The sequence below is a fragment of the Mustela nivalis genome, assembly GCF_964662115.1.
Source record: "Mustela nivalis genome assembly, chromosome: 14".
Lineage (NCBI taxonomy): Eukaryota > Metazoa > Chordata > Mammalia > Carnivora > Mustelidae > Mustela > Mustela nivalis.
The window spans coordinates 18,974,229-18,988,463 of record NC_139033.1 but is presented as its reverse complement, the minus strand read 5'-3'; the positions used below and the strand labels follow the sequence as shown (position 1 = coordinate 18,988,463).

The following is a 14,235-nucleotide window of genomic DNA, read 5'->3' as shown; positions in this document are numbered from 1 at the left end:
AGCTTTCAGAACAATTTCTGTTCTTCCAGAATCCCCAGGGTCTCTCCTCGAGGAGGAAAGCACTTGGCAAGGCGCCTCTTTCCTTCTTTCCTTCTTTTTTTGGTGTGTGTTTTTTAAAAGACTGAAGGCAAGCTGTCATGTGTCACAGCAACATATGAAAGGAAGCACATATTTTCCACACACAGTTGCTCCCCATCTCAGGCCCCGGGAATGCAAAGTTTTAGAAAGTAAACAGCAACGGATCGGAGTCAGAACGTTCCAGATGGCTGGGCTGCACCGGCTCCCTCGGAAGCTGGAAACGGCCGTGCCGAACAGAGGCTGCGTGAAGGGCCGGAAACACAAGTCGCCGGCATTTCTGTCTCCTTGTGGGCATGACGTAGTGGTGCGGGCTGCTGCTTGTGGCAGGTGTCCTCACCCCTGCTTGAAGGGGTGAAGGTGTGAGGGGGCCACGCAGGTCTCCGAGCGTTGGGCAGTGCTAGCTCTGGGTGGCCCAGGGGGGAGGGCGGGGGCTCCATCTGCGTTTGGGTAAGAGGGGAGACCAGATCACAGTATGCAACTCTATTTTCACGTAGTGACTGTGCGTCAGAGACCCCGAAAACAGCCACCATTTCCAAAGCTACGTTTCTATGCAATGGAGGAAATTTGCGTGAGCCTGACAGTGCGTCCGCTGTCCGCGGCGGGTGAGTTGCTGCGATATTTCTGATTGGGAGTAGGTTCGGGACGCATTGGGGAGGAAGAGGGGCTCCCGGGCAGGATCTTGAGGCCAAACTTCAGGGACTTCTTCGGGACAGGCCTGGCCCCATGCGCCCTTGGAGGGGGTCTGTTCCCCAGCATGGGTCTGGGTCACGTAGGGTCACACTTAATGAGATCAATCTGAAATCTGATCCCAGCAGAGAAGGAAAAATGCTGTCTGTGGAACTAGCCTGTAGCGTTCATGGTCCGTTGGCCTCGAGTGTTGGAAAAGCCACGAACCGGCAGGCAGAGAGGGCTGTGCTGGAAGCGTCCGGGACTGGAGGGTCCTCCAGCCCCGGGGTCTGGTGTCTCAGCACTTCGCTCCCTTCTGCAGTAGCCTCCCACGGACATGCGCCCAGCACCTGTCACTGGCCCGCCTTGCTCTCATCCCCCATCCCCTGTACAGAACGGAAATCTCAGGGCAGAGGCAGGCCACATGGGGTTGGCTGGTGGGGATGATTGTGGACGTGGAGGCCACCGGTGTTTCCCGAAAGCGTAGGGCCCAGAGGAGGAGGGTCGTGTTCTGTGTCCACACCCGACATGCCCTTCCTGCACAGTCCCTCCCACTGCGTCTGTGCCCCCTGGCCCCTGGGAACCAGCAGTAGCGTCCCCATGACTGTCCAGGGACTGGCCTTTAGCTGCTCCTCTGTGCTTCCCCGCCCCGTGACCCTGCACGGAGGGGTCAGGGCGCCTCAACTGGGACAGTGGGAGCACGTGTCCCCCTGGATGTGTGACCCCTCCAGACACAAGGAGAACCCGCTGGATGTGGCCAGGCGCCCCCTTGGCCCCCGTGGACAGGAGCTTCGCTGAGTCGGATCCAGCCTGGAGGGCTACAGTGGGACAGACACTCGCTCCCTGGGCTGCTTTGGAGCCCTGATCAAGCCGTGCCTGGACCCAGCCTGCCCCCCATTCCCAGTTACAGGAGCTAACAAACCCTGTTTATTCTGCTCAAGCCCCTTCATGCTGGGTTTTCTATTACTTGCCACAGATAAAGTCCTGACCAACCAGCAGATATGGACTTGGGGCATTATATTAACAGATGCAAGAGGCCCACTGTGCAGAGAGCCACAACTATGACATCTCCGGGGCTTAATACAGAAAGTGTTCACTTTCAGCATTAAAATCTCGTGCTGCTGTCCAGTAGGTCATCAGGGGCCGGTTGGTTGACAGGAGCAGGCTCGACGCAGGCCGGTCTGAGTCCTGTGGCTCTGTTTCTCTTCTCAGCCCCGAGAGCCTCTCCACTCAGCAGGGGCTGGGGACGGAGCTGGGACAGAGCAGGGATCAGGTCTGGTCCTGGAAGGGAAACCCGTCATTTTTGGTCAGAACTCGGTCACATGGCGACACCCTGCCGCTGGGGAGTCTGGGAAACGTTGTCAGCTGTGCATCGAGGTGGAAGAGGGGGGAAGGTGGGCTCTGCCCAGCTCTGCAGCTCACCTGCACACATCGTGGGTTCGCTTCTTACCAGAGGCTGGGCTGCCGCTCTGAGCTGGACCACAAGCCCTGGCCCCTTCTCCACCCTGGACGGGAGCTGGCTGGGCCCCACGTCTCCACACAGCCCTGGTCGTGCAGCGTTGCACACCTGGGGGCTTATCGGTTTGATAGGAGCAGGCAGCAGGTTCTGGGAACATCCGGGCAGGCTTTTAAGGAGACACTTAAGACGTGGCAGAGGGGAGCCGTCCCACCGTTGAGCTGCTAGGTCCCCTATTCCCAAGTGCGGTGTTGGAGCAGCGCGTGGGCGCCGTTCGGGCGCCGTCCGGGACCTTCGCGGCTGTCTGGAGAGGGGAGGTGAGCTTAGAAACTGAGCCTCGGCTGCTCCCTGGCCCCACTCAGGATCACCATCTAATCGCCGCCTGTCAGCAGGGCCACGGACCCCAGGAAGACCGTCTCTCTCCGGGGAAGCCAGATTTCATGCCGTTGGCCGCAGTCCCTCCTCCTCGTGGGGGGAGCCGGTGAGGAAGAAGAATGAGGGCTCGGAGCCCCAAACCTGCTTTAGACTCACATTCTTCTCCCGTTTATTTTATTTATTTTTTTTTTCCTCTTCCTGCCTCACCTCCTTCTTCCCTCCTGCCCTGGGGGTGGGGTGGGGAGGGCGAGGCCAGGAGGGAAGCGTTTGGATCCCGGCCTGGGAAATGCTGCGCCCCGAGTACTGGCAGGGAGAGAGGAGGTTTGCCTCCACCCACTTGACAAGCGGTTTGGGAAGGAACGTGCGGCACTTGTTCAGTCAATGCCCCTCGTCCCCTCCAGCGCCTCTCTTGCCGGGAGACTGAGCGTAGTGCCGGGGCCCTGGGGAGAAGCAGGGACCATGAGGAAGGGAAGAGGGCGCGGTCGTGCGGGGGTCCCTGTGGGGTCTGTGGAAGGACGCGGGCCCGCGGTTCTTGGCTTGGGGACTCAGACATGGCAGGCAGCTCAGGGTCTGGGGATCTGAGTCACCGTGTGACAAGAGAAGCCACGCACAGAGGCAGAACATCCGGGCTCTTTCCCCTCCTGTTTCTAATTATTTGCAGGGTCTGCAATTGGGTCGGTCTTCGGGAATCGGTTCTATCTACGAAATCACTGCCCTCTCTGCCTTGTTCGCCACGGGGGGGGGGATCTAAGACCCGAAAGAGATCCGTGTGGGGGCCCTAGTGCTGCGCACATGTGTGTCAGCGCACTCATTGTGGCCAGTGTGTGTGGACTGTGCGAAGCAGGGCAAGTTCTCTCTCCCTCTCTCAAATTTTCACTCTTAGATTTTCAGGCCCCTGTTGCAGATGTGAAAATCTGATGCTTGTCCAAGATCACCCAGCTAGGGAGTGAGGACCTGGGAGCAGCACTTCTGAAGCAACAGGAAAAGCCAAAGCCATCTGGAGAGGGTATCGTGGTCACTTGAGCGGAGGGAAGAGAGGTCAGGCTCCCCGGCAGAGGGGCAGGAGGTGGAAGGGAGCACAGATGCCTCGTCAAACCCACGCCCTCGGGAGTCGGCGGGAGCCTGGGGGACTCGCTCATCCACAGCTGTGGGGCCTTTGCATGACTCCGGGGGCAGAGGGACCGGGATGGATCTCTGGGCACTCCTGTCGTGCCTGCCGCGAGGGCTGTGTCAGGAGGTCTGGCCTTGACTCTCAAGGAACAGGTACCCTTTGCAGTCTGTCCCCAGAGGGCATGGTTGTGCCTGGGTGGGTGAACTGGACACGGGGGTTGGGAGATCATGCTCGTCCTGGTGCCCGGGAACCCCAAGCAGAGGACCCGGCATAGAGCTGGGCGGACGGCAGAACCGCACCCTGAGCGCCCACTGCCCGCGGGCGCCGAGGAGGCCCCTGGAGGACAGTGTTTCCTCACGGACGTAGGTGCGCTTACCTAACGTTTCTTGGAGAAGGAAATTGAAGCTGAGAGGATCTAGTGACCTGTGAGCCCTGCAGAGGCCAGGCAGAGCTGGGACATTTCCAGAAACATCTTCCGGGAAAGGAAATGAATATGAATGCACCAAGACTGCTCTGGTTACAAGTGACAGAAACCCCGATGAGAGCGGCAGACAGAGCAGGTTCATTGGTCTTGAAGCTGGGTGCAGGCACAGCTGGGTTCAGGGGTTCACATGCTTCCGAGGGCCCCTCTCTCTGCTGAGTCCTTCATTCTCCGCTGGGTCTCGGCGGCCAGGGAAGGTGAACCCCATGGTCTCCTTGGTCTCCCTGGTGTCCCACAGGGGTGTAAGCGTCGTGGGGAAAAACACCATTTGCCAGTCTTCCACAAAACAAAATTCAAAGAACTGAGTTTCGTTGTTGTGTGTTGGGCGATGCGTCCGGCCCCAAACCAGCCCTTGGACGGGAGGCATGGGAACGTGCTAACTGGCCAGATGCGTCACGGGCTATTTCTGAATCTGGGAGTGGGGGCTCCCCCACATCAATCAATAGATTAGAATAGGCGACTCCTCAAGGGAGCTTGGAGAACAGTTGTGTGAGGAGGAGACACGGATACGGGCCCAGCCACGTGACACACAGCTGTCACAGAAACAAACGGCGCGTGCATCCTCGCACAGCTGGCTGTGAGCCTGGGTCATACCACGTGAGCCCTACTCTCCAGCTCCGTGCAAGGTGGACGTTCTTTTTTTTTTTTTTTTAAAGATTTTATTTATTTATTTGACAGATCACAGGTAGGCAGAGAAGCATGTTTAGAGAGAGGAGGAAGCAGGCTCCCCGCTGAGCAGAGAGCCTGATGTGGGGCTCGATCCCAGAACCGTGGGATCATGACCTGAGCCGAAGGCAGAGGCTTTAACCCACTGAGCCACCCAGGCGCCCCCAAGGTGGACGTTCTTAACGCAGGCTCCAGCCTCACCGCCACCCACGCCCGCGTTTAGCAGCTCTGGCCCAGCTGCATGCACTTGTACCTGTAGCGGTCGTTAAAGAAATGAATTAAGTTAAGTGAATTGAATTAAAGAATTGAATGGAGTTAACTGAATTGAGTTAAAGAAATGAATCCGAAGAAAGAGAGAGAGAAAATCTCTATGTGTGTATTTTACATACGTGTTGGGTGAACTGACGGAGGTGGTGATGATGATGATGGTGGTGATGGTGGTGATGGTGGTGGTGGTCGTGGTGATGGTGGTGTTGGTGATGCTGCCGATGGTGGTGGTGATGGTGATGTGATGGTGGTGATGGTGGTGATGGTGGCTGCACTTTGTTCCTGGCACAGAATACTTGAAGGGGAGTCAGGGGTCTAAAAACGTGATTCTAAATTTAAACACACAGAGGCCAGGGAGGTAAAATAAATGCCTGACGTGGGCCAGACAGCGAATGTGGCAGACCGCGTTGTGCACGTCCTTCCGAAGGGAGCCAAACTTGCCCAGGACCCTCCCCCTCCCGTGAGGAAACAGGAGCAGTCTAGGGCCCTATTTCTCCATACTGCTAGAGACATCACAAATCCTTTCGGATGTGAAATAATCTGGGGCACCTGGGTGGCTCTGTGGGTTGCGTATCCAACTCTTGGTCTCAGGGTGGTGAGCTTGGGCCCCACATAGAGCTCTGTGCGGGAAAGGGATCCTCCTTAAAAATAAAAAAAAATCTGACTTTCAAAACAAACAACTCAGATTTTGGAAGAGAGTGTTGGTGGGCTAAAGAAAACAGATCTGCTGGAAATACCTCAAGCTCCCTTGAAGCGAAGTTGCAGTGGAGAAGGGACAGAACAAAATCCGAGGGGCCTGGGGAGCAAGATGCATGGCCTCTGCCCCCGTCCAGGAAGGTCGGTCAAGGTCCCCACCAGGCCTCCGCCTCTCTCCCAGTCTGTCTGTCTTCCATCTCCAAGGCCCGAGTTTCCGGGGCTCAAAGGTCCGAGGGCACCTGGCTTTTCCTGTCTGGGGGGCGGGCAGCTCAGAGAACTGCTGTGCGAAGTGTTTGATATTCAGAGGAAAATGGGGTTTGTTTGGGAAAGCTCAGCTCCACGGGACCCTGTGATTGCAGCTGTGGAGACATTCACACTTACGGAGAATGAACGGAAGACTTTAAGGAGAAACCTTGGAAATTCCACCACGAGGTGTTCTGAGAGCCCCCGGGCCCTTGAAAGGTTAATGAGGAGGCCAAGCCCCGGAAAGGCAGGAACTCTTCCCCCGTGGGCCTGGCCGGGAGTGATGCCACCTCCCCTGGCCTTGGCCACCAGGTGACCGGAGGGACAGGGGCGGGAGGTAGAGCTCAGATGTGCTGGGGTTTATCTGGGAGCTGCGAGGCTGGTCCTCGAACCGACTGGAAACCGTGATGGCCAGCAGGCCCTGAGCTCCTCCGCTGGGCCCTACTTTTCTTCTTTAGGGGGGTTTACTCCCGAAACCCCCCAGCAGCCTCCGCCAGAACAGCGGTGATGTTCCTCAGAGAAGAAGGGGGCCCCGGAGAGCTTACGTGATCTGCCCGACGCTCTCGTAGGTGGCTGTTACGGGTCCCGTTGAATCGTATGCTGACATCCCAACCCCCCACGACCTCAGAATGTGACCCCACTGTGAGTCCTTGCTGATGTAATCTTCAAGTTAAAATGGGAGTGGGCCCCCATTCACAGGACTGTGTCCTTCTGAAAAGGGGAGATTTGATCACAGACGCGCAGGTAGGGAGAAGGCTGTACAAAGACAGGGCGGAAATTGGGGTGGCCTCTCCTTTGCCTCTAAAGGCCAGGAAGCCCAGGGGATTGCCAGCCCCAGCAGCTGGAGAAGGAGGGTGCGGACTCTGCCCCCGACCTCAGGAGGAGCCCGGGCCTCCGACGTCCAGCGGTGAGCACGCATCTGCGTGCCCGCCGTCCGTGCGCGGCGCTGGCGAGGGCAGCCAGGCAGACTGTGCCGTGGTGGCCCCAGCTGTTCCCACCCCCCAGAATGGGGCGTGGGGTCTCCCAGGCAGGCACCTCCAGACACAGCTGGGGGCTGGGCAGGAGGCACCCGATGGGGCTTCTCTCCCCCCCACACACGACTGCCTTCTCTGCATGCTGGAGGGCGCCCGACGGAGTGCTCACCCGCGAACACACGTGCAGGAGACACAGACAGTGAGGGGGTCTGGGCGGCTGGCGCCCACGGCTTCACATGGGGCTTTGTCGTTTGTGCGATGCTACCCATTCCTCTGCTCCTGGGGACTGAACCCGTCTTCCCGGTCTCTGGGCCTCTGTCTGTCTCTAGCCCTGTCTCTCTGTCTCTGTTTCGTTTGTGTCCCTCTCAGTCTCTTTCTCTCTGTCTCTGTCTCTGTGTGTGTCTCTTTTCAATGATGTATCACTGATGTGCAACGCTACACCCTCTTCTCTTCTGGGGTCATTGCTCCCCGGGGCGTGAGGTCTTGGAGGGGCCGGTCCACACTGTTTCCTGCCCTCCGCAGAGAAGCCGATCAGCCTCTTTCTTCTTAGGATCTGGATCCTGGGCAGAGTACTTGGAGCCTGAAAAAGGTGATGTTTCTGCAACCGGCGAGACAGCCTGAAGCCACTGTCCTCCGACCCTGTTGTCTCCCAACTCGTAGCGCAGATGCTCCTGGCCCTTGTCCGAGCTCGTTCCATGCGCCCCCATCTATCTTGCTCAGGTCATCCCGGTCCCTGCTCCTGTCCTTCTGGATCAGTCTGCCGCCTGCCACCAGGGAACCTCGTGTAGATTGGTGGCCCCGGGGAGGGAGGCATGGTCCCCGCACTCCAGGCCGTGGCCTGGCATGTTGCGATGCAGGACCCTGGCGGCTGGGGCAGGAGCCCCCTCGGTGCCAACAGCTGGGAGCCCCGTGGGCGTCTCCGCACCTCACCTCCCTCGCTGTCCGCGAGCAGCCGCAGAACACGCGTCTGCTACAGGGGGCCGGGGCCGCAGACGTGAGGGAGCCGCACTGACGACGGACCGCAGCCGCGCCGGGAGCTCAGCCGAGGCCAGAACCGACCGGCCGCCGGTGAGCCCATGGAAATAATTCCTGGGGGCCTTGGGGTTGCGCCTGGCCCGGGAGATAGCCAGCAGATCCGTAATGCCACCGACCAGACGGGGAAACCACCAGATCTCCACGCGGTGGGGCGACCGATGCATTCCAGCGCGTGACCCCGAGAATGACCCAGAGGGACCGCCGAGTCAGACCGACCGGAGGCTGCCTCCGCCCTGGGGGGGTCACGACCTCCGCCCCGGGCCGTGAGCGCGGAGGACGGCCTGCTCCAGAAACCCGTGGGCCTCCGGGGAGACGGCGATTTCCACAGGCACCCGGCAAACCCCAGCGAGCAATTTCCTTTGGTAAAGTCGTTAAGAAAATTATATGTCGTGCTGAAATTATATAACTGTTAGCGCAGCTTGTTTAAAAATTATTCGGATTTAATTGATCAATTAGATTAAATTATACAGTCGTGAGGGCTGGCAAAGGCCCAGGCCAGAGCTCGCAGGATTTGAATAGCCCACGCTCCCGGCCCCTGAAGGCCTTGACGCCGGCACGGATTTATTTTTGAAAATGGGGTTGTTATAGGTTATTCCAGTTGGTCTGTTTAAAACAGCGTGCAGGTGGCGTCCCTACACCCCAAGGCCTCACTGCCGCCGGGGGGTGCACTGAGCAGGTGCGTGGTGTGTGCCAGTGGCGAAGGCTCTCCTGGGCCCCGGCCCCCGTTGGCCCCCGATTCCCCACCTCCTTGGGACCCCCAGTCTGCAGACAAGCCTAGAGACGCGGAGCAGCTCGGGGCAGCCCAAAGCCTCCGTCTTCCGGCTTTATTTACCGCCGGGAGCCTGTTTGCGGTCGGCCTGGAGGCGCCCGGCCTGGAGGCTTTGTGCAAGAGGCACTGTGGCGCCAGTCCCCTTTGGCAGAGCCTGGGACACAGGACCTGCGTTGACAGGTCCCGGAACGGTCGCCTGAGGCATTCCTGGCACCCCGGGAGTGTGCACGTGTACGTGCAGGTGTGCGGGCTGTGGGGCGGGGACCAGGTGGGGCCGCTTTGGCCAAAACACATCCCATCGGGTGAGGGGCGGGAAGAGCTGCAGAAATGTCTTCTTTGCCAGCACAGAAGAGCAGTGAGTTCCCCGAGAAATGAATTCGTGGAGTTGGGACAGTGCAGGAGGCCAGGTGTCTCCCGGAGCTCGGAGCCTGGCTGCTGTCCCCACCGCCCTTCCCAGCATGCCCTTCTCCGCCAGCCCAGCCCCATCTGAGGTCTTATTAGAGGCAGCTGAGCTCGCCTCGCCTCTCCGGAGCGCACCCGGCCAGCGCCAGCCCCTGCTTTCCGGATCTGCGTGTGCAGACACCCTGGAACTCCAGTCAGGAAGGAGCAACTTCCCAGAGGTAAGCGTCCACCCTCCAAGTCCGCAGCGGCTGCGGGGACCTTGCTGGGGTCCGGTCTCTGCCGCCTGCACTCGGCGCTGGGCAGTGCGCGGCCTCGTGCACGGGCTCCTCCGTGGAAGACATGCGCGGCCCCTCTGCCCTCTGGGCCCTGGGAACCGGAGGCGAGCGTTTGTTTCGCTTCCCCCAAGTGTAGGTGCCGTCCCTGCCCGGGAGCCGTGTCGGAACCGAGGCAGGGCACCAGCGCCGAAACCCAGGAGCCCCACGGCGCCTGCTTTTGGATGACGAGGACCGTCACGGGCTGGACATGGGGGGCCTCGGTCCGAGCGTGTACGCTCTGGGGGGCGATGACATCAGGGCTGGGACCTGCACAGTGGGAGCGAGTTGTGTAAGAACCCGGCAGCGGTCCCTCGGGTCAGAGACACCCCAGCAGGCAGGGGTGCAGATGGGGGCGCCCACTGGGTATTTTTTTTTTTTTCCAGACATTCAGGTGTAAACGCTTCCCGAGTCAGGCAGAGATGGGCGGTGGAAGCTCAGTCCCGAGGAACCCAGGGGCTGCACCTTTCCTTTCCTCCGTCCGCACACCCCTGGGGCCCATGGTGGGTTCTGGGATGCACCACGGAGCAGGCGTGGAGCCCCGCGCCCTGCACAGGGTCTCCCCACCCCGGTTCCCGGAGCTGCCCTTCCCGGGAGACACTCCACAAGGTCTGATTTACGAGGGATGTGTAAATGTGGTTTGGGAACAGCTTGCTCCTTCGTACTAAATAAAATGGGAAGGCGGTGGTGGGGCGCCTTGCCTGCAGGTACACTTGTGTATACCGATGGCTGTCATAAATCTGTCCGCACGGTGGCCTTGCTTCGTGGCCTGTCTATGGGGAGTTCGACGAGAAAGCCGGGGTGGGGGAGAGGAATGTCCGTTGTAGGGGTGGGGGTTGCCTGCATCCGAGCCCCACTCCTGCTGCTCACTGCTCCCCAGCCTCCCCGACAGTGCTGGGCTTTCCTGCCGCCAGCTTGGAAAGAGTCCTTGGGAAGTTAACGTCCTTTTGTGACATCCACGGGGACCACAGCTTAGAACAAAAAGGCACTTGCTGGGAGCAGGGCCAGTGGGGTTTTGGGCCATTAAGGGAGATTATGTTAGCAAGCAGCAGAGACCCAGCCCACACAAGCTTAACCCAAATAGGAAGCATGTTGATTTCTGTAGTGGAGTTTGTGTGATGGATTCAGCCTCAGGCATAGCTGGATCCAGGGGCTTATGTGATGTCCTCACAGTCTGCCATTGTGTGTGTGTTGGGGGGTGGTAATTTCTTTATCCTTAGTAGCGATACTCTGTAAAGTCACTGCAAGTACTTATTTAGTGGATACTAAATTGTTGCTCCTAGGGGGAAAGCAGGATTAGATTCCTCTTAGCTTTTGGTCACATCAATTTCCATCAATTTAATGGATACATAATTTTGTTTAATGTGTGTTTGTTTCAAGACACGTTTTTAATCTACACTGTTGGTTCAATAACACTGACCTCATGACCAGCAGCTCCACGGTCACCGCTCAGCCCCTGAATCCCTCTGCCTGTCACTCAAACGAAAATGATGGGTTAGCTCTGACCAGACCTCATAGCTCGGCCAGGGTCATGTGTAAGTGAATCGTAGCTGCCAGGGTAATGCTAATCTGATGGGCCGCTCGGTGCCAGCCGGGGCCTGGACCCTGGAGTGAGGCTGAGTGAAGGGTGGTTCCCACAAACAGACACCTGCTGTCCCCCTGCCCACACCCCTGCGTGAGCCATCAGACACATGTCCTTCCCGATAAGTTTCTGTGTGTTCCTATGGAGTGTGGAAAAAAAAAAAAAAAACGCATCACAGAGGACATGTGTGGCACGGACACGGCACAGCATTGTTCGACTTTATCAAAGGAGAAAATGCTGTCCTCTGCCACCCCATGGGTCCACCGGAAGACGGACGCTCAGTGGAATAAGCCAGACCCAGACAGACCAGCCCTGCAGGACCTTGCATGTGCCGTCTGAAAGGCTGAGCTCCCAGAAGCACAGAAGTGGGGCCAGGGGTTGGGGGCTGGGCGGGCGGGCGCTGGGGGGGCATGTTTCCCCAGAGACGTTCTGGGGACTTGAATTATTCTCACCACACGCACAAAACCGTAACCAGGGAGAAGCACCATAACTTCAGTGACAGGCTCAAGAAGTATCAAATCGTCCCATCATGCGTCCTAAGTATCTACAATTTTTATTTGTCAGTTATGCCCCATAAAGCTGAAGAACACAGGTCTTCTTGTGCAGACATTCTGTGGCCGGTTGCTTTGGTGGTAACCACGGCACCGGCACTGGGCCAGAGCTGTGGGCTGGTCCCCGGGAGAAGGAACCCGCCCAGTGCTCAGGTGTCGTCCGTCTGCTGGTGAAGGTACAGGCCGCGCGGTCTGCGGTGTGGGGACACCGTCCGCGCGCTCCCCTGGGCCTGTTCTGTCCCGGGGGCTGTGGGTGGCTGGCGGCCCAATGCCTGGAGCTCATGTGCGGCGGGGCTGCCCCACGCGCTGTTTGCCCCCTAAAGGCGCGGGGTCTCAGTGAGCTGTACAGGACCTCACGGAGCCTGTGCAGTGAACCTGCGGGAACCACGGCCCCAGACCATGGTGGACCTTCAGGGCTGCTGGGTCATCGAAACCTTTCAAGGGACGCAGATGAGGGAGGCCAGGCCAGAGTCGGTGGAAATGAAAGCCATTTTGATGACTATTTTTTCTCTGACAGAGGGAAGAGCATCCAGGAGCAGCCTTTTTCCGGCCGAAATGTTCTCTGTGAGCTTTGAGCGAATTCTCCCTCTAGCAGACAGAGGATCAAAGATGTCTCCGCCGAGGTGATTTCAGGTCCCTGATGTGCCGCTTCCCCTCAGAGGTGCCGGTGCTCTTTGATAATGCCCAGACCCAAGGTCATGTCCCTGCCTGGGCTGCCAGCCGCGGGGACCCTGCATGAAGACCTGTTCCCCACCCCCACCCCGCCGGGCCTGAAACATGGGCGGGCCCCCACCGTCCCTACGCCCCCAGCCATCGGCCACCGGGATGCCCGCCCCCCAGGAGAGGTGAAGCCGGCAGCCTGGTCCTTCACAATGGAGGTCCCTCGCTGGGGGTGCCCAGGTTTGCTTCTTCCCCAGAGCGTGGATGCAGGGGCATGGCCCAAGGTCTTGCTGCTGGCACTGGGTCCTGGCCACACAGCCCACCTGCCCTGCTCCCAGGGGCTCTGAGGCACACGCCCATCCCCCACATACATACACATGTACACACGCACACACGTACCCCTTACATACACACATACCCTCACACATGTAAGCGTCCCCACCCCCCACGCACACACATGAACACACACAAGCACCCCTTACACGCATGTGTGCACACACATGCCTCTCACATGCACACCCCACACATGCACACACATCCACCCACACACACACGTGCACCCCTCACGCACATGCACCACAGACACGTAGATGCATGTGCACATGCACACGTCCTTCGCACACAGGCACACAGGCCACGCACCCCTTCCACACCCCTCTCACACACGCACACTGGCACACTCACCCTCTGTCCCCCTCCCACGAGCACATTCTCATCCTGGCACTACCTCTCCTTTCCTTGACTGGAACCTTCCTGGGGAAGGCAGCTGGTGGCTTGGCCTGCAGACTTGGACTCTCCTAGCCCCCCAACCCCCAATCTTCAGCACACTGTGAACCCGCAACACCTGCAGGGGTAATGGGCTGTGGGCCCAGCAGCCCTCACAGGGTGGCATTGGTGAGGGGTGTCCTTGGCTAATGAATGATTTCACACACATATCTGCTAGCTCTGTGGGGCCATGAGAGGTCAGATTGGTGGCCCAAGCCGGGCGGGGGGGATAGGATTGAAGCTGGGGTTCTGGGTATCATTAGCACCCTAATTTGTCTTCAGAATGGGTCCAAGCTGCCAGTGGGTTTCTGGAGGTCAGTTACGGGGTGAGAATGTGGCCGGCACAGCCCCTGGCTGCACTTCATGAGGCCTCCAAGGGGGACCTGCAGGAGGAGAAATTGTTACCACGTGGGAGCTCGACTTCACGCTCTGGGCTCAGGAACATGAAGCAGAGGCCTGAGACACAGCCTCATCGCTGACTGGGTCAATCATAGATGACAGGACACACTATGTGGAAAACCCCAAAGACTCCGCCCCGAAGCTTCTAGAACTCATCCAGGAATTCAGGAGAGTGTCAGGATGTAAAATCAATGCACAGAAATCTGTTGCATTTCTATAGAGCAACAGCAAGACAGAAGAAAGAGAAATTAAGGAATTGGTCCCGTTTACAATTGCACCAAAACCCATAAGATACCGAGGAGTAAACCTAACCAAAGAGGAAAAGGATTTGTATCCTAAAAACTGTAGAATACTCATGAAAGAAACTGAGGAAGACACAAAGAAACGGGAAAACATTCCATGCTCCTGGATTGGAGGAACAAATTGTGAAAATGTCTATGCTACCTAAAGCAATCTACACATTTAATGCAATCCCTGTCAAAATCCCATCAACCTTTTTCACAGAACTGGAACAAATAATCCCAAAATTTGTATGGAAGCAGAAAAGACCCCAAATAGCCAGAGAAGATTTGAAATAGAAAACCAAAGTCGGTGGCATCACAATTCCAGACTTCAAGCTCTACAACAAAGCTGTCATCATCAAGACAGCATGGTCCTGGCACAAAAACAGACGCATAGATCCATGGAACAGAATAGAGAGCCCAGAAATGGACCCTCAGCTCTATGGTCAACTAATCTTTGACAAAGC

At 58.0% G+C, this 14,235-nt stretch overlaps 1 long non-coding RNA gene across 1 annotated transcript; it reads left to right on the top strand.

Annotated features, from left to right (window-relative positions):
• The first annotated feature begins 272 nt into the window (after positions 1-272).
• LOC309847969 lies at positions 273-10,284 on the top strand. Its single transcript, XR_014302748.1, has 5 exons — positions 273-435; positions 573-680; positions 7,871-8,410; positions 9,293-9,437; positions 9,917-10,284. It is a non-coding gene; the product is annotated as an uncharacterized lncRNA (long non-coding RNA).
• The last annotated feature ends 3,951 nt before the right edge of the window (positions 10,285-14,235 follow it).